This window comes from Vulpes vulpes, chromosome 9, assembly GCF_048418805.1.
Source record: "Vulpes vulpes isolate BD-2025 chromosome 9, VulVul3, whole genome shotgun sequence".
Taxonomy (NCBI): domain Eukaryota; kingdom Metazoa; phylum Chordata; class Mammalia; order Carnivora; family Canidae; genus Vulpes; species Vulpes vulpes.
This window is the reverse complement of record NC_132788.1, coordinates 74,801,608-74,823,054: the sequence shown is the minus strand read 5'-3', so window position 1 is coordinate 74,823,054 and position 21,447 is coordinate 74,801,608.

Genomic DNA, 21,447 nt, shown 5'->3' with positions numbered 1-21,447 from the left:
TTTGACCACATTTTGCTTCGGCAAATATTCAACTACTCTGTTCTTACACAAACAAAAATTCAGTTTCATAGCCATTCTGCCTGCGTAATAACTGCAAGATAGACCTTGAGATGCAAGGAAGCAAATTCAGCTTCTAGAAACATATGGACTCAAGTAACTTTAAGAAAAATCATTGGAGGGCAGAATTTGGCTCTGTGATATTTTAATGCAACGCAAGAGCTCCAGAAATAACTGCCTACTTTCTTGCTGTCCAGAAAACACACATTAAAATTTTTTTCCAATATTACTTTTTCTCTATATTCTTCTCATCACAAATTAAGAAGTCTATTCTCTCAGGAGACTCCATGAACATCATAATTTTAAAAGTGAAATTTGTATATCACAGTGTCAGAGACAAGTGTGGAGAATTGATCACTAGTAAATCTGGGAGTACCTAAGAGTTATGTCTAGGTTAGCTAAAGCTTAACGTCATTGCCATATATTTCTCCTGGAAGATATTGTGAATATAAGTTTTAAAAAAGTCTTCAGACATAGCAAACCCATACTGTTCGAAGCATTTACAGGTTTTATGTATAATGCTATAAATAAAAATACATTTTCAGAATGTGCACTGCAGAAAATGGAAAATCTGAGTATTAGTTTTGGCTGAAATAATCTTGAAAAAACACCAAATAACCAGACATTGGTGTAACTTAAAAGGCATAGTATTTAGAGGGAATCTTATTCATAGTTTTTTTTTTTAACTCTGATATGAATGATCATTAAAAAAAATGAGGGTTATTTATATTCTTCTACTGTAACTTTCACGTGGCATATTTAGGTATTTGTCCTATTGTCCTCTAAAGCTTCTGCACTCTTTTCAAGAAACAGAGGCATCATCCCAGAAAATCTAAAAAAGAATCACTGGATATTCAAATGAATGAATTGCCCTCCGGCCCCCTGGCAAGGGTTTCAGGAAAACACCTGCTATGTTAGAGAACCTAGGAGAGCATTAAGTTGAAGAAGCTTCAGATTGCAAGTTTCCATGGTTTTAGGTTAAATTGGAAGTGATTTGGTTTGTGCAGATAAGTGATTTGAAAAGTCAGCAGTGATGTGATCATTTTTCTCTGGGAAGTAAGCTAACAGGAGATACTACCTAGATGGCAATGATTTCATCTGGACAGCTGATCTGATCCTTTAGAAATACGCTTCCCATTACAGAGAACTTTCTATTAAGCTTTGTTCAATTAAGTTTCATATTTTACATCTTTTGCCTTTATTCAGTGGGTAACCACAGGCCAGGTACAATATTTTTAAATTCCTTATAGGCTCATTAGTTATTGGAACCCAAACAGAATTTCCTTCCCAAGTTGTTACTTTGTTTCACGAGTGGTCTTTTTCTTTTTAGGTGACAGTCTCATGTTAGCCATGGGGAGTTCCCTAGGTCACGCTAGAAAGTTTATGGTCCCCACCTGCATCCACGAGAAAGAGAAAAACAAAGCTTCATTTTTAAGTCCTTGGCAGTTGCAGTTAAGAAACTGCTACAGCCAGCTTTTCCACGTTATTCAAAAGGGTAAAAAGTTCATTACACTAATTTGCTTACAGGTGCTTGTTTATATTCAGGTGATCTGAGGAGATTCTATTTAATAATAACAATTTGCCTGTGAAATGTCAGACCCAAGTTCAGGTTAGGGGTGGCTTTGGCTCTTTAGAAGCTCAAGTAAGAGGAGCCTAATTAACTACGAAGTGGGAGGAGCTAAGGGCAGTGGGAAGGGCAATGCATGCAGGACCTGTCCTCTACAAAGATAACGAGATTTTCCCCAAAAGCTCATCCTACAGAAGTATTTCTCATAGTGATCGCAGCCCAAAGGGAATCTGGAAAGGTCAGAATTTTCAGTTGGGCACATTTCCAAAATCTGAGGGTTTGTTTGTTTGTTTGTTTTAGTATTTAATTGGAGAAGGAAATTATATTAAGGAAATACATTTTCCATAGGGGTTATTTATCTCTTTAACTTGAAAAGACATCAGGTTAGGGCAAATACTAGTTTCATATTAAGTTATTTGCTTCTTTATTGGAACTTTTATTTTCTAAGAGTTTTCTCCTCTTAGTTAAGTGTGCCTCATAGTGGCCTCGTGAATTAATCTCATATTGGTTCTTTCCTACTGAAAATGTTGAAACCATCTACATAAGATGATCCAGCACTACGTAGGGATTAGGAAGATATATAAATTATTGCTCGCATACTTAACCACTAACAGCCTATTGCATTTTTCTTCTTGGATAAATATAAGCGTCCTAAATTTAGACTGATGGAGATATTATTACCCTATTGTATTAATGCATTGGGAGTTTAATAGATTGTAATACAAGCTACTGTTTCTTCAACCATTTATTTTTCAGCATGAATTCCCTTTAAAATAGTCTCTCTTCTCTTTGTCACATGGCCGACATGGTGCTACATTGATCGATTCGGCTTAATTCCTAAAAAAAAAAAAAAAAAAAAAAAAAGTATCAAATGTCTACTATTTGTCCTGCCTTTTCAAAATCCATTTTTAATATTTTGAATATTTCAAGAAATGGGGTAAAATTTACCTAGGTTTTTCACAGTAGTAAAAAACAAAATCCACTTTAACTAAAAAAGCAAGTATGTCTTGCAACTTATACGTCACCTGTGTGGGCATCCTAGTATCCTTGACACTCCTCCCCTTAACCTCTATCGTTACATGTGCTTTTAATAAATAGAATTCATAGATACTCAAACTGGATGATTCTTGCAAAATCTTTTTTAAACCCTTTTCTTTGAGTTGTTGATGGATTATAGTGATTGTGTGCCCAAATGACAAAACTTAATACTTCTTGAAATTCTGTACCACTTGTTTCTTCTATCTTGTTAATCATATTTGCTAGATAAAAACTGTGTTTCTGTTTAAATTTGTTCTCTGAAGGTGATTTAAAAAATAGGATTGCTTCCCCTTAAATACTCTTAAAACTCCTACAGGTGCTATTCATTTACTTTTCAGCATGAGAAACAATTTTATGCATTTAAAGTGGTGGGGACATGATCTAGCTGTATCACAACATGTTAACAGGGCCCACATTTAAGTATCTGGGGAAACAGAATGGCTGATTTAAAAAAAAAAGATAAAAATATAAAACAAAAATGAGCTCCCCAGGAGAGTTACTCAGAATGAGAACCCCTAGATGACATTCTCCCTTGGATTAGTTGAGCATTCTTTTTATGATGTATCCTGTAGGGTGTAATTTCTCATATGTTTCCTAAGTGATGAGTGAGCCTCTATTTTTTGGCCGAATGTCATATTTTTGGATGATTATATGGATTTATTATTTGTTCTCGGGCTTAAATGAAGCACTCTTACACTGGATAATGGTTAGACGAGAAACTGTTTACTCCAGGAAACCATTATTTCACCTTCTGAGGTGAGCTCGTTGGTAAATTTAGTCATTTTCTGGTATCTTTAAAAGAGCTTACATGATTGAATAGAGGGGAAAAAGAGTGTTCATTGCTTTATGAAGCAATTGAAATATAAGCTCAGAGTTGAGCCAAAATAGAATGCACATGAAGGCATGGGAAAGAAAGGAACTAAGGGAGATGTGGTATGGAGATCAAGAATCCTGGAAGTGGTGACAGCTGTTTAATAACTCTGGATTTAGGTAAATAGACATCCATTATAGGAAAAACAATTATGGGAGTTAGAGGTACTTCATGAAACCTAAAAAGAATTTTTTTTCCAATTCTTTTCAACAGTATATCTATTTTTCTCAGAGGATCTAGTTTTATTGTATTCATACACTTAGAAATGAAAAATCGAGAAAAGGTTAATCTTCCATCCTTTCAATTATCTACTCAATTAATACCAACAAGGCCTAAGATTTTTTAGGTGGCTGTCTATTAAAGAATAGCCACTGAACTGGAACCGCTTCTAATTATAGATCATAAATCCTAAGTGGACATTCTAATTTCAAAATCATGAACCAAGCCAATTCTAACTTATTTTGTATTATAGCTTATTTCCCAAATTCTAATAAGTACCACCCCCCGCCTTCCCATATACATTTTAATGTTTTTAAATTGAACTACATCTTAAAATCAATATGGACACTTAACTTAATGCAGTAGTTTTTCTTTTATATCATAAAAGCTGGCACATAATTGACTTAAGTATAAAAAAATTATTTAAAAAATTATCTCTCATTTAACAGAAAGTCTAGAGATGAATTGGTTTGCTTTTTAATTGACACAGTGGTTTAACAATATTAGAGATCTTGGTTCTTTTTATCTCCTCTCTGCCAGTGATATGAATATAGGTATGGTATTGATTTAATCATGCCCGTCAGGTAGCTGTCAATGCAACCAAGACACCTCATTTCCTCATTCATGCCAAATGAAAGTGAGGTTAATACCTCTTCTTGTCGGTCAGATTGGCTTGGTTTAGGTCACCTGACCACCCATGGACCAATCGGAGGTACTGGGGTAAATGTCTCACCTTGATTGGTTTATTCTCTTCAGGCTCTTACCCCTAAAGCTTCACCTGAACCTCATGAAACAGGTGAGAGACAGGAAGTACTTGATTGAAATTAGAGGTCTTCAGGAGAGAGGCAGAAGGAATCCATCTAGATAGACAATTCATAGTGTCCACCTTAGGGAAGTGGATATTTGTAAGCTGACCCAGTTCCACAAATCTGTCGCGTTAAAAAATAATAACGTGGGCTGTGACTTCATAGCTGTTATCCAAGGATTTGGATTTGTTCTTTCTCTTACCCCTTGCTCTGCAGTCTCCTCCAGAAATTCTGCCAAATGACTGGATAATGAATTCCTGATGAGGTGTTAATGGCTTAGAATGACTTCATATGGTAAACTTCTCGGGACTATTGCATAATAACAAGGAAATCTTTGGAATTAAAATCCCTTTTGATGGTGGTAAGAAGTTGGGTCCTGGGTCCTCCTGGGAGAAAGCTGGCTTTTAAAATGGGGTGTCCTGACCATTCATAGTTGCTCTTTACATTGGGCCACCAAAACACCTTTGCACATAGTACTTAGGTTTAATTTTTAGTTTGCCACTCAAGAGCACATTTCATTTAGAGATATTTTTGTCGCTGCTCCAAGACTCAAATTCAGGAGACCCATAATAGCTCAGTGCTTAGAGATTCACACTTCAGGTAAGAATCTGAATTCACCAAATTCACTACAACACAAAATAGAATATCTAGAGGAATTTCTCCCTCAGGTTTTTGTATGTGTGTGTGTACAAAAGGGTCTGTAAGATCTTTAAGAGCTAAAACTGAACATGCAGATTATGTGTTAACGAGGTGGTATATGCAAGAAAAATGATGCAGGACTTTATCACATATCCACTTGTCCTTTGACATAATCCTAAAAGATTAGAAAGAATATGGACATCAATATATTCTCAGCCAAAGAAAATGTCTAAAGAAAGTATATGTCTCCTTTTGTACTCTTTTGCCTTATCCAGACTCCTTTGTTTAGATCAGCTTTAACTGCGACAATTCACATTCCTACATCTCCCTGGCTGACCGATTTTGACACTTCCCATTTGCAGATCTGTCTGCAGAGGGTGTGTCATCTGATAATAATAATAGTTTGTTCAATCAGTATTTATTGAGTACCTCCCATGAACCAATCTCGGGTCCGGAAGCTGGGAAAACAAAGATGAAAAATACACTGCTCCTGACTTCTAGAAGGTCATGGTCTAATGAAGGGAGAAAGTACAGTAGGGTAAGTATGATGACAGGTGTGCACTCGGGGTACAGTGAGAAGTAGAGGAGGGACAAATAAGTTGAAGGCTGTAGATGAGCCCTCTATAGTATCTTGCCATTTGTTTTGATTTCTCTCAGTTTGGAAAGACTTTGCTGGTCACAGCCTGGTTTGGCATGGGGTGTTAATAATGCTGATGATGTTTGTTGAGAATTTACCTTGCGCTAAAGAGTGTGCTATATGCTTCATGTACATAATCCCATGTAGTCCTCACAGGTACCCTATGTGGAAGATCCCCGTATGATTCCCATTTTATGGAAGAGGTCATGTTCACGTAGCTGGAAAGGAAAGGCTGGGATTCAAGCCCACTCCTGTTCATTTTTAAGATACTTGCGCTAAGGTCTCCACTATAGCACCTTTAGCAACTTTTATTGTAAAAGAGATCCTTATTTGTTCATGATATAGCTTAAAAATTGTTTGAACATATGGACAATATATGTGCGTGTTTGTATGTCTGCAAAATATACAGTTGGATGGTCTCTATATGTACTTGCTGTGAAAAATGTATGGTGTATGTATATATCTATAAACACTCCCTCCCCATATGCTGAGCGTTATAGTTAGCAAGATGAACCAGTTGGCCGTTACACATGCTGGCAGGGCCATCTTAGGAGCAGTTGCTGGGGATGTATAGCACCCCCATTCTCCAGAAGGGTTGTCCTATTGTCTTATGAGGGCTCTTCAAAACGGTTCCAGGCCCTTCTCCAGTGCCAGCATTTCAGTAGCCAATGGATATTTTCTGCTCTTCTCTTAAGCTAGGGATGTGTGGAGGGAGGAGGGGGCATTAAAATAATTTTCTGCTCTAGGCTCTGATACACTTAAGACAGCCTTCTTCCTGGAATACATAAATGCCAGCAAATCAGCATTTCTTAAGCTGCAGTATCCTTCCTGGAAATCCTGTTAAAGGACATACCCAGGCTACTTGTCTCGGACCGAATGAGAATATAGTGAGCCTCATGATTTCCACTGCTGAGATATTAGCATAAATCTCCCACTAATGCACCTCTGCCTGTGAGTGGAAGAGTCTCTGCAACCCAAGAAAATACGTTAAATTGAGAAGGGACTAATGTTTCGCAACTGGGGCATGGCACTGTGAAGGATGCCTTCGCTGGGAGTTCCAAGCTCTGCAAATACCATTGGGTCGGCCTTTAGAATTTTCCCCTAATGGGTCATGAGGAATGATTAGATGCCTCACTAGAAAAAAATGATTTTTTTTAGTTGCCCGTGGAGCAACAGCAAGAACTTTACCGCCAATAGAGTGGGTTCCTCCTTTTTTTCTTCTGGAATCACACATCACGACAATCTCATGAGGACCGCAGCCTGGTAATGATCCCCCCCCACCCCTTGTAAAGATGGGCAAATCCAGGTGCTGGAGGTTGAGAGAGTCCGCAGTTGAGAACGTCAAAGCTGGAAGGGTAGTCAGGATGCTAGATCCATGGAGTTCTGTTTCTTGTTTTCCCTCTTTGTCCCTCTGCCTTCTGAAACCTCAGCTTCTCTTTTTAAGAGGTGGAGTTTTTAGGCACTTAAAATGTGCTCAATGAGTAGTTTCTGGTGTGTGTTGAATGAATGTTAGATGAGTGTTGGTGAAGGACCACGGTGCCTAAGACAGAGGAGGAGCTGCAGTGGCTGCAAGGGTACAGCAGGCCAGCCAGCCTCTTGTCCATTCAGCTTCCCTCAATTGCCATCCTGGCCCCACCAACCACTCAGCCACCACATATATTGCTCTCATGACCACATCCACTATCTCCTCTTACTGAGGCCTGAGGCAAAGAAGATATTTGCTGGAGAGTAGTAGCACTTGGATCTAGATCTCCCAGGCCTGGGCTCTGCTTCCAAGCAGGGCTCTACTTGCATATGAGAATAACTGTCTTCGAGACTTCGCTGAGTGCAGCTGGCCACTGGCTGTTGGCATCCTCTGTTCTATCTGTGAGCGGGGCCAGCGGCCTTCTGTGCAAAGTCCTGCGCCGTGATGACAGGCTGGCTATGCCCACAAGTCTTTAGGGAAAGGCTCAATTCCTAAGGAGGATGTACTTCTTGAGCGGAGCGGTCTATGTGGCAATGAGATGCCAGTAGATGGTTTCACCAGGCCTATGGCCTTCATTTTCCTGGTGTTTTTCTTATTCTCTCATCAGAGAATAGATTTTTGTTGTTTTACTTAAGCTTGGTGTGTGTGTGTGTGTGTGTGTGTGTGTGTGTGAAAAGAAAAGATGGATAAAAAGGATTTTTTGTCATTTAATCTTGGGTTTTTGTTTTGCTTTGGAATAATGAACTGAAAGTCAGTTGTCCTTGAAGATAAATGACCTTGAAAAAACTTAGCTTTTAATCCTGGTTCTAAGAAATCTCAGTCAGATATCTTCATCATGGTGAGTCCTAATTCTTTATATGTAAAATGAAGGTAGTAATAGCTTCGTATGGTTTTTTAAAATGCAACATGAACTCAATAATATATATACACCGCCTAAGCTGGTGTCTAGGACATAGCGAGATCTCAGGCCAGTGGGGATCACTCTAATAATAACAATAATAACAAAATAATAATCACGTTGATAGTTACCTATATATATTAAATAATATACCTACTATATATGGGCAGTATATATAACATAAATGTAAATACTAATACATATGTATTATATACAGGTTTATTATATTATATACAGTATTATATACAGGTATAGAACACCTTGGCCTTAGAAAACAGATAACTAAGGGGCACCTGGGTGGCTCAGTCAGTTAAGCATCTGACTCTTGGTTTTGGCTCAAGTCATGATCTTGGGGTCATGAGATGGAGCCCCAGGTCCGGCTCTGTACTTAGCACCGAGCCTGCTTGCAATTCTCTCTTCTTCTCCTTCTTCCCCTCTAGCGCATTCTCTCTCTCTCTCAAATAAAGAAATAAATCTTTTTCACTTTTTTTATTTTAAAAAAGATTTTATTTATTTATTTATTATTTATTTATTATTTATTTATGAGAGACAAAGAGAAAGGCAGAGACAGGCAGAGGGAGAAGCAGGCTCCTCACAGGGAGCCCAACATGGGGCTTGACCCTGGAACCCCAGGATCACGCCCTGAGCCAAAGACATACACTCAACCGCTGAGCCACCCAGGCGTCCCGAAACCTTTTTTAAAAAAGAAAAGAAAATAGATATCTAAGACCTGAGGCCTTTTTATGGACCAGAGTCTCTTTTATATACCCACTTAGGCAAGAATCTCCTTTAATTGCATTAGTGTCAAGCAAACATTTAAGATCTTAGCAGAACATCAAGATGTACTTTTCCTCGCTGAACAATCAGGGAATACCAGAGTAGATTGTGCTGTCCTGTATCCATTCATTCTTTCACACAATATTAAATGTATTCTGACTATGTACCAAGAACTATTTACCAGGGTCTCTAAGACATATTGTTCCTGCCCCATGGAGTTACAAATTTAATTAAGTACCATGGAGGAAAAGAAAAGTGCTGAGAAACAGAAACAGAGGTCTCCTAATTTAAATTGAGGTTTCAGGGGAAAGAGACCAAAATCTGTAATCTGAAGTGTGAATCAGAGTTAGCCAGTTGAACGAACAACAAAAGCAAATGCCCTGTGGTAGAAAAAAAAGCTCCTCGTGTTGGGGGAACTGACTGTTTACTGAGGGTAGAAGCTCTGCGCAAGGATCATGGTGTAAGTGATGGCGAGAAGCTTGGAATTTATCAGGGAACAATGGGTGAACATAGAAGGTATTAAGCAAGGACATGACAAGTTTTAGTTTACGTTTTTAAGAGAATTATTTGGCACCATCTTCCCTCCTGCAGCGTCTTCCTCTTGCTCTGTTCCCCTCCGCAGCAGCCCAGGGATGCATCTGCCCTCTCTATCTAGTGAAACATGCCCAGAGAAAAGGATTTAATTTTGTTACTCCTGATAAGAAAAGTGGCTTATGAAGCTGTATATTTTGTCTCGAGAGAACATTTATATCTTGAGAGACCCAAGTTTAAGCCAAAGGAATGAATCTCTAAGTGTGATTTTTTTTTCTTCCATCAACAACTCTAAGAGCTGAAGGGGCTTCTCATGGAGAGGAACATGGCCAGCCTATCAGTGTGTGAGAACTCAGAGACATGACCTGGGATCAAGTCCAAGCCCTGTTGCCTAGGTGTATGACCTGATATATGTAATCTTCTTAACCCTCAAGTTCCTTTATCTGTAAATGGGGGTGGGGGGAGCTTAGAGTTGTTGAATTAAGTGGATTGACACGTAGGAATAAACATACCATTGTGGAACTCTTCATACCCAACAGAACTGTGCAGGGTCCGGAAAGGACCTCCCCCCTTCCCCTGACTTCTCCTTCTTTTGAAAACATTATCACAAGGTTCCAGGGTAATTTCAAATTGACTTTCTCATGATCTGTATCATGTCATCTATGTTTAGACATTTTCACACTTTCATCCGAAAACATTTTGGGTGTTCTTGCTTTAAGAAACATATACTTTCTTCCACACATATTTTTGCATGTTACAAACTGTCTCAACGTGCAAATTATTTCCTTGAAATAATTGGCAATTTGGTGTCTGTGATGGGCAGGGGGTGATTCAACTGAGAGTTCAAGAAAGAGGTTTCAGACAGACTGCAGGGAGGGGGTGGGTGGGGAGGTGGTCTTCGGAATCCACGGTGGTGTAGGATAGGATGAATGAATGTCAAGTAGGCACGAACGCTCAGAATGTCAGTACCAAGATTGGCTGGAAGTCCTCATTTTGCCTTCAGAAAGGGGACCGGGCAGGAAATGAGTGTCTAATGGTGGTAACAAGTTTTTCAATTCCTATGGCATATGCCCTCGGAAAGCTTGCTTATCTCCCCACTCTTTGCTCCCCCCCCCTTCAAAAGAAAGGGGTAGGGGAACTGAAAAACACTTGGCACAGGTGCAAGAAAGCTGAAAACGTCTGGCAGAGCTCACAGGCGTCTTTTTCCACTAGGCACCAAATGTTTTACAGTCTTCGTGAGCCCATATAGATCCTGGCTCCTGCCCAGTCGTTTGTTTGAAACTGTAGGCTCCGAGAAAAGGCTCCACACTGCAGCTGGCCTTTAAACCGTATTTTATGGGGGAGAGTGTTCAGGGTACAATTGGAATGAGGAGAGCTTGCCTTTGACGTTGGACGCAAAAGTAACAGATTGGAGTGGGGTGGCGCTAACACTAAGGGATTGTTGGTCTGTTCATTTTCCCAGAGAAGACTAAGCTTTTGGAAATTTCACCTCGATCTCAATGATTTCACAGGCTAATTTATAGCGAGGCCCCCAAATGTGATTTTAGCCCAATTTAGCTCAATTTTACTCAAACATAAATCTAACAGGTTCCGCGTAATGGGAATGGCAGGACTGTTCTCAGTGATGCAAATTTCTTGCTAATTTTGGGCAACTGTGGCTGAAATCCTACCTACACGCATGTTCATTATGAATGAACGTTTAATAGCCAACTATTCGTCTTTCTCCCTCTCTGTAGCTCTCTTTGGTTCTTCATCATGCTATGGCTCATAATTTCACAGGACTAATGACTAATTAGATTTTGGGGGGTAACTATACGTAAATGTTACAAAAGAAGGACTCCACCAAGTTCATGGAAACTGAAATTTGCATATAAAAAGTCCCTCTTATTGTGATGATGTAGGAGGGCAAAGTAGGTTTTGGAGTCCTCCTCATGCATTTAGATTGAAATAATCACCATTCTTTATTGTATACTTGCTATGTGTCAGCCACTCCTAAATGATTGCCACGTACTTTCTCATTTCATCGTTATCCTAACTATGAGGTCTGAGTGTGATCTCCAGGTACCAGGCGAAGGAACTGAAGGTTAGAGAATTTATGTGACTCTCTAAGTGGAAAAGTTTATTATGAACGTGCATTATGGATTGATTGGCTTTTTGAAAAGTTTGCAGGAGCCTCAAGGAGCAAAATATTCCATAATTCCCAGAATAAATCTTGCATCCACTTCTCTATTCTCAGTAGCTCCTTTAAACTGAGTTATCCTAGGATGAAGTCAAAGATAATCCCGTTACCTCCAGGGGCAGGGGTTTCTGCCTCTCAGAGGTCAAGATTGTTCTTTTTCAGAGGGATTAGGGATTATGTAACTGAATCTCTGACGTAGCTGATTAATACGGAAGTTACAGTTTCCTTATTGTTGGGGGAGCAGCCCTCTGTAAAAGCCAGCAGCTGTCCTGTGTCCCCTGGCCTGCCAGAGTTGTGACAGAAAGGTAGAGCCATCTTGGAAGAAGCCGAAGTGGCATAATGTGAATGAGACACCCCCAAAGTTGTGCCTGTGTTTGATTCTTAGGAGCCACATCAATCAATAAATGAGCACTTTTACAGTTCTCAAATTGAGAGCCGTTAAAAGAAAAAAAAATAATAAGAGCATAGATATATATTTAGAGGAGTGGGATACAAGGAAGGAAAGAGCAAGTTGCATGCCACGAAACAAAGAGAAAAATAAGAAGAGAGAGGGTGTCACTACTTCCCTGTGGCAGAATCAAAATCTTCTGTTGGATGTCATGTTGAAAAGATTTCCAAATCTTAGTTCTGTGAGCTAAAGCAGATGGATGCTCCATGTTGGTGCAGATTCCTATTTGAAGCAGTGTGGTTGCAAAGATGGGGTGGGTCATTTGATTTTCTCTGAAAAACTGTCTGTGCAACTATCTAAGAGAATTATAATACCCAATGAAGTGCATCATCTATGATGCTTTCAAAATGTTAAATAAATGCTTAAATCAGTGCTTCAGATATATTTGCCCTTATTAATAGACAAGTTTCTTTAGTATGTTTGAAAAATGCTGACCTAAACAAATATGTGCAGGTTATTTTTTACTGCAGGACTTCTCAGAGCCTTTAACTTGCCCCATGAGTCTCCAAGAAGGAGTAATATTATATCACTGTATCATAGAATGCTTTCTCCGCAAAATACCTGCTTCTGACTACTATGCTGCCAAACAGCCTTAGGGACGTGCTCAGATACCATCACTTAGCTGAAGAAGTGTCTTACTTTTTAATTGTGGTTACAGTAATCGTAGCTAAACCCCTACCTACACAGAAGTTCATTATGAATAGATTTTTCAGTTAAATCTTCTTCTTTCACCTTCCTTTAGTCCTCTTTGGTTTCTTATCATGCTTGTAGCACATAATTCCTCAGGATTAATAACTAATTAGATTTTCAGACAACCATAAATTAAAGATGTTGAAGAAGAAATGAAAACAGTAGGGTAAGTCAAAACTGAAATTTGGAGTCTCAGCTCCCACTGAATAATTTAGTTGTAAGCACTTGCTGGAATAACTACGTGCAATTATGTCACCTTTACGGGGAATCCTTAGGAAGAATCCTGAAATGAAGGCTGAGATACCTCTTGGCATAGCATATTTTACTCCTCAAGTTGGCAGACGAGACTATGTGCTGTGTCCTGTTCCGAAGCATGACGGCCACGTTTGCAGTGCCCTTTTCCTGTGAGATGGGACTGTTTACACCAGAGGAGAATGCTGGCATGTGCAAATGCCCTGCTGAGACCCATTCTGATTTAGCTGTAAAGTTCCTTGTCCTTTTGATGTCTAGATCTCTATCAATAGATTGCAGGAATAACTCGTTTTATTGTATCCCGAACAGATGAGATTTGCCTGGAAGCTAACGAAACTTCGACTTCCTGGGTCCTCTCTTGGGCCAAGCCCCTTTCAACCTGTTAAGATGTTTTGACAAAGTTGCAAAATTGGGAGATTTTTGCATGCTTCATTCTTAAAAAGATTCTCCCAAGTTTGAAGCATCAAGCTACAGAAAACCATGGCTCTGCCCCTACTCCAGAGAAAGGCTGAATTGGGTTTTGCCACAAAAAGAGGGACTATATTAAAATTCCATCCACAGTACATGTCTAACCCACTGCAGGCAATATAATATTAAGGTTCAGAACACCCCTCCCATGTGCCAGCGTGTTTGCCTGAAAGTTCGTGTAGGTCCTCAGCTATAGTTATGAGCATCCAGTCTGTCTTTTCTCCCCTACAATTAAGAGGCCTAGAAATTTCCAATAATTGCTGTTTCTTTCTAGGGCAGATCTAGATATTGTATGAGCTTCTGTCAGGGGGGGTCATCAAGAGGACTTGAGCCTGGCGATATGTCAGCTGGACCCTGGCCAGTCTGATGCTCCTCACCCTGTCTGCTGTCCTTGGACTGTGCATTCCACCTGCCTCCTCTGCTCCCAGGATCTGCCCCAAAATACAGCCTTGGGGTTGTAATGTGATGGTGAGATATCTGGATGGAATATGTGACTGAACCCAGTTAAGTTTTCTATATAAGCTTTTAAGATTTGCTAGGTGGGTGCGGAAATCTACTGGTCTATGATGGTCCAAGACAAGGGAAACATATGTCTGCCACCATGGGCTGGCCACTGATGCCCAAGTAGAGGCGGAGGCTCTGGTGAGAACATTGGAAGAAGAGCCAAGGCTAGAGAAGGACGAGTGAGTGTCCCCTACTCTGCTGATGTCGTGGGGCTGCTGAGGGCATGGGGTGTAGGATGAGGAGTTGGAGACCTTAGTGTGTGGTTTTGCAAAGCTAGGAGGGCTCAAGCCTCCTGAGATGAAGGTCTGAGCACTTGTGATAAAGCCTGATTAAGACCCTGGGAAGTGGAATCCACAGGAAAGTGATGAAAATGAACAGAACAAGAGGATGTTGTGGTGATCCGGGAGGAAAACCGACAGAATGTCCCCTGCCTTCTGACCCCAGATGCAAAGGAACATTTTAAATAGCAATTACCCTAGACTTCTAGTAATAGGAGACTCTACCCCCCAAAACCCCTAGGAGAAACCTTTCATGCTTTCTCTGTCTCTTGATGTTGTAAATCTTATCATGTCTTTGAAATGTAAGCACCTCGGGAGGTAACCAGAAGACTGCCCACAGAGGCTGAAAGAAAGGGAGGGGAGGGAGGGCAAAGAGGCTTTTCTTTCCTTTCTTTCTTTTTGTTTTTTCCTGAAAAGAGGCTTTTTAAATACTAGATTGCTAGGGAAGCTCTCTTGCCCGAAGACTTGTGACAGCCTCCATAAGATTCCTCACCAAGGGCTGCAGTTTGGAATGAAAGTTACAGGGTCTCTGTGTCTATCTGTCTGTCTGTCTGTCTTTGGAGATGTGCTACGTGTTTTTGATGTTTTCCTCTCTCCAGAGGGGAGTGCCAAAATTAATTTGTGAAATAGCTCTATTTAACTGTCTTAAAGGAAAATAAGCTTTAACATCAATAGTGTGCTTTATATAAAAGCAAAACAATTTTCTTTCATCTGCCAAGAGGACAAAGTTTTCTTGGACTACTGGTCTGTTCTTAATGGGACAGTAAAAGGTTTTTTCTTTACCTTTTAAGTAATCTGCCTAGCAAACAAAGATTCTGTGTTTTATCAAAATAATTTCCTATGCTTCATGTTGTCTTTATCATGCCTTTGATTACTAAAGAAAACAGAGCCTTCTATATTAAAAGAGCTAAGCTATTTTTTACAACCATGTAACTTTCTGTATTTGCCTTTGAAATCTTTGTCATTTTGGTTAAATGGATAACTAAGCATTGTTTCACAGTGACCTGTAATCCTGTTTAACCAAACATTTAAAAAAAACCTTTTGATATTTTTGACTAACTTCCCCCACATCAAATTCTAATGAAGTCTTATTGACCTTGAACTAACATTGGGATTTCCAGAGGGTTCCCGGAACATCTCAAAATATTTGTTTTTTTCCCCCTTATAAAACAGAGATACTAACTCATTAGGGCTTGTTTGACATGTTACATTAAATGGGAAGCATTGTCAAGTAAGTGGTGCTCAACTTCCCTTAGGAAATATTTGTATGGAAATTATTAATATGTGTTCCAGAAGTTATATGAAATTCCTAAAAATCTGACATGCCCTGGTATGTTATCAGCCATAATTAATGTGTTAATTAATGTATTTCTAAATGTATGTCATAGAACTAACCAAATTCCCTTGTCAGTTATATTATTATAAACTCTCATCAGACAGCTTTTATTTCATTCTGATGCCTCTGCAAAAATGCTCCTGCAGATGTGCTTCATCTTCCAGGAGACTCACGGAAAAGACTCTGAGAAATGTAGTTTTCTTTTTTTTTTAATTTTTATTTATTTATGATAGTCACAGAGAGAGAGAGAGAGAGAGAGAGAGAGAGGCAAAGACATAGGCAGAGGGAGAAGCAGGCTCCATGCACCGGGAGCCCGATGTGGGATTCGATCCCGGGTCTCGAGGATCGCGCCCTGGGCCAAGGGCAGGCGCCAAACCGCTGCGCCACCCCGGGATCCCGAAATGTAGTTTTCTGATAACTAAGATCATACCACTGAACTGAGGAGGAATTAATTACGTAGGATGGTAGCCCAGGCCCCATTGCCTGTTCTCTTTCTTCACATTAGTGAAATGGGCCCATTACACTGGTTATGTAGTGTTCACATGTGAAGACTTGCCTCTGTCATAGGATGCTCTGTGGTCTTTCCTGGAATATCTTTGAAGGAGAGGATGAGGAGTAAACCCACAGAAAATTCAAGGACCCTCATAAAGTTTTGGGGAATCTTTGGTTAGGGTAAGACACACGTCTCAGAAACTGTGATCTATAGAGCAAGTTTATCCAACCCTATCCAACCCTTAAGAATGTAAAAGAAGTCTTTGTAGGGATTTTAGAGTTGTAGAGTACTTTTATTCCCCACCTGGCACAGTGCCTCCATCCCTTATGTCCCCCTGGTAAAGAAAGGTCACATGTGTGACTGGGGATCAGACCAGCAAACTACTTTGGAGAAGGCAGAAATACCAATGAAACAGAAAATAGCTCTAGGCTTCTCCCAAGCAGGGCTACTGTTTGAGTTAGATATTCCTGTCTGTGACTCAAAAATGTGGGTCAAGCGCTGGAGCAGAAAAAACGAGCACGCCTAGGATTTTTGGTCCTAGCTCTGGAAGGGAGCAGAAACCTTATACATCCCACAAGAACACTAGCTCCTAGTGGTTCCTCTGGGGTGAGTCTTTCACAAAGAAATAAACCACAGCAGCAGCGGGACAAACTCGGAGTAGGTTGGCTGCTAATCATTTATTAGCCCTGGCCAGTCACCCTTTGCTATTGGGCTGTAGTTGGGCTGTTTTAAAAGGACTGACCCAAGATCCCTGGGTGGCTTAGTGGTTGGGAGTCTGCCTTTCGGCTCAGGGTGTGATCCCAGGGTCCTGGGATTGAGTCTTGCATCGGGCTCCCTGCAGGGAGCCTCCTTCTCCCTTTGCCTGTGTCTCTGCCTCTCTCTCTCTCTCTGTGTGTGTCTCATGAATAAATAAATAAAAATCTTTAAAAAATAGTTAAAAGGACTGACCCTATGGCTTAGACACAGGAAGCTGAAGGGTAAATAATCACAGGTGGCCCTTGTGAGATCAGGATGTACATTGGGACATTTGGCTTCACCTGCTGATACTCCCTGGCACTGGGAAAGCTGATGCCTGAGCCCAGCTGTGAGCTCTAGCAACTGACCCTTTGCTAGATTTAGCAGATTGGGTGCATAGCAGAAATGGTCACCATTGTGCCTCTGTGGTATGGAGTGTTGCCAAGGTTGTCATATTGACCTTGAAGTAACCAGGAGACTTAGTGCAATAATGTGTCCCATATATCCTAAAGGGATCCCAAGCCAACTGCCAAAGGAGTCTGGGGCCATTCACCAGAGTTTCCAACTGGTAAGGGATTGGCAAATTGTATTGGTTGGCTCCCTCTAGCTGATCGAGTGTTCTGAATATGCCCTGGTTTTTGTGAACACTCCCTGGGCCTAACTTATACAACTCCTTGCTTGTGCTCACTCTGGAATGTGGTGCTTTCTCTGGGTGAGGCCACTCTCCCTCACTCAGCTGCAAAGCAGCTCACCCCTCATTTCCGGGGTAGGAAATGATGCTGTCCATCCCTTCTCCATAAAACAAGGGCATGTGTCAAGCTCTGTATGTGGTCACACTGAAGTCCTTCTCACCAGATTAAGGAGGAAGGTGTTGCAGAGTGTTGAATTGGCCAGCCTGGCCTTCAGCCATAGTTGCTTAAGTGGTTAGGAACCACTTAAGAGCGGGGTGCAAAAGTGGTTAGGAACGTGTGTTTTGGAATCAGATAACCTCCTAAATTCAAATCTCTACTCTGCCATCATGTATCCTTGGCATTTAATAATTATTTAAGTGCTTCAGGCTTGACTTTCCTCATCAGTACTGTGGCGATCTCAACACCTTCCTCGAGGATTGTTGAGAAGGTTTGGAGATATAATGCCCATGAGAGGGCATTTATACAGTGCATGGCACCTATACGTGGTTATTAAGATTACCAGTTATAACAAGCATTATCCTAATTTTGGAGAAAAGAATACTATATCATAAGAGAAAGAAAAATAAAGAGATATGAATAGTAGAGGTGCTCATTTCCTGGAAGGAAATTGGTATGATGTGAGGTATTGCAGAAAGAAAGCGGTAGACATCTCTCATGTGTTATGAAAACAAATGAACTGGGTCGTGATGCTAACAATAATTGTAGCTGAAACTTAGTGAGTGTACTGGATGTGCTCAACCAGCACTGAAAGCTTTGCTGAATTATCTTTTTGATTCCTCACAATGCCCCCTGGGACAGGTGTTATTAACCACATTTTATTGACAAGGAATCTGAAGCTCAGGGAGGTTTAGTTACTAATTTAATGTATTTAGCTAGTAAGTGGGGGAGTCAGGATTTGACCTTAAGTCTGTTGGTAGGCCTCAACCTTCTTACCTGTTAATACAGGCTGACATGAAGTCTTTTTGTGGAACACACTTGCATTCTAATGGAGTGTTCTGGAGCAGGATCTTCCTAATGGCCCAAGCTCCCCAAAGGCCAGAAGGGAAGGTGCTTGGAACTGTGAATCTTTGGAAACTCTTCTGATGGGGGCTGCCTAGGTGATACTTTGCCACACCCACAGAGCAGTCTGACCTTTCTAAGATAGCTTTAAACCAAAGGATGTCCTTCATCCTCCCACTTCTCTCAAGCCCTAGGGGGCATCTTGAATTACTAACAATTGCTATGTTTACAGCAGATAAAATCAGAAGAATTGGCAGGGATTTTTCCCTGTATTAAAGGTACTAGTTATAAAATTTCTGCTCGCTCTAGGGTTTCACGGGGCATCCTGCGCATGGTCCAGCTGTCTCCCTCATGCAGAAAGCCCCGGCAAGAGCAGAAAGAAGTACATTTCAGGCATGACCAATAATATATACGCTGGGTTCTAAGCCAATGCAAATGTGCTGAAAGTTCATCAGATGACTTTTCACTGATTATTCCTACAGGACCAATCTAGCTATTGAGAAGTCCGTTTCCATAATTCTTCTCCGTGCAGAAGAACTTGCCAGGGGCCTGGAATACAATTTAGGCTATAGTCAGATGGGATTTGCACTTCGTCCAACCCTGCAAAGTCACTCCTTGGCTATTATTTTTCACTCTATTGTAAATAGCAAGAGGCAGATGAAAAGGTAAAAAATATGTTGGTTGGAAGATACTTATTCTCGCCCACCTAGGGTAATCAAGAGGAGACATCAGCTCCAGATTTGGTAAGCAATAACTCACATTTGACTTTAATACACTGTGATAAACTTTGAGGAATATATCTTTTAAAACATAAAATGCTTTACCTCTGATTTAAAGTTTTGGGGATTGGTCTTGCACCGTAGGCAGGTTAGATTTAGCATCTCTGGAAATTCCAGAGCAATTTTAAGCTACTCTTTTTGATCACTTGCTGCAGTTCCAGCTTTCAAAGAGAATGAGATGTTTTGGGAATGAATTGTGATGGACTTATATGAAAATTTATATGACCCAGAATTGGATTTGTTCCCCGGGAATATTATAGATTATGTTTTATGTTGGAATTACATCAGTGTGCAGAGCAGCAGAAGGCTGGCTTAATGTAGCTAAAAATATACCTTGACTTTCCACTTGGAAGAGATCTCCCCCCTTCCCCTACCCGTTTCTTCCCTAATGAAAATAATGGCTTCATGACTCATATATGTGATAGACAGTAGGGAATATTTGAGTCTTAAAATAAGAAGAGTTTGAGAAAGGATTAATGATCCTTTTCTAATTTTTTTCCCATCCATCTCTTCCCTCCTGGTTTCTCTGTCACCGTCCTATTTCAGGCCTTCATCACCCCATGCCTTTCTGCAAATGCTCCTTTCTCCCATCCCTCATTGCCTTACATTGTTGTGTGGCTGGGCTCCCTCGCACACCACTTTAATCATGGGATCCCCTGCTATTCACCAGTGGCTGTCCCTCTGCTCCTAGGTAAAATCCAAACTAGTCTTCAAGGCCGTTCTGACATGGCTCTTGCCCTTTCTTTTTCTCCCCAACTATTCAGATCATACCCACCCTCTTTGTCCGGTTCCCGGACTAAGTCTTACCTGATGTTGGGCAGTCACTGAGTTGGTCTCACTCTTGGCTTTCGTTGCACCTAGGGTTCCAGCATATGATACAAGTACTAATGATAGCATGAAGGTTGATTTTGTTGCTACATGAATACCTCTGTCCTCAGAATTATTTCTAACGCGTTGCTAATACATTATTGTAAAAGTGTCACTTGTAGATCCAAACTATAAACAGCTCTTCTACAACATTAAGAACCCCCTTCCCACCTCACCTCCCAGCAGTATTTCCACAAACTCACCTCTGGAACAAGGTGGTTTCCTGCTACGCCCACTTTGGCAATTACCTGATTGTAACAGTGGTGGAGTTATGACACTGCCCCCCCTTTTGTCATCCTACCCCATTGGAGGGACTTGCACTGGTATTGCAAAGCTAGTCAGCAGTGATTTGAGACGTGAATGCAGCTTCTGAGGAACCTCAATTACAAATGATGAGTAGCTTAGCTACTGGGAAAATCTTGTTTGATATTCTTGTTTTATTTTTTAAAAAATTTACGGGAACTTGAAATTAAATAAGGAACCACAGGCAGAAAGTGCTGAAAGAGGAAACAAAGTGGATGTTGGAGAGGGCTGAACCTAGTGAAAGCTCTGCATCCACACAATAAGTTGTGGCTTTGTAAATTCACTCTAAGTACATTTGAGAAGCAATGAACCATAAAAGAGGTTACCATGACCTTGGTTTCTGCATAGCTTTTGAGATAAAAGGTCTAAGTATCAGAATTCATTTGGTTGACTGTAGTGTTGTTGACTGATTAAAAACCTTCATGCTCCTGGCACCCCTTGTGGAATGCTGATGAGGGCTGGTCTGGGTGCTATGTGTAGGATGGATTCTTGAGGCAGAGATCAAAGTTGCTTGGCTAAAATGGAACACTAAAAGGTAAGCCTTCATAACTGTAGATGAATGGGGCAAAGCTACTGACATAAAGATTAAATTGCAATACATTGACTTTGCATTTATTACTTATTGGGGACATATCTTAAAAGCATTTTGAAGATGTTCCAAATTCTAATCATTGCACAGGATAACAATTTTTAAAACATTTACATCAGTGAATGGTTTTCTTTGAATCTAGTCATTATATTTTTCTGATTGATTTTGCTTTAGAAGTGAATACTTAAACTTTATCTTGGCTTGATCATTCTTCATATGCACAACTTTTAGGCACAGTGTTTGAAAGCTTGGGCTTTGGAGTAAGCAGACCTGAGTTTAAACATCGTGGCTATTGCTTATTTGGTGTGCGGCCTTGGACAGGTTATTTAA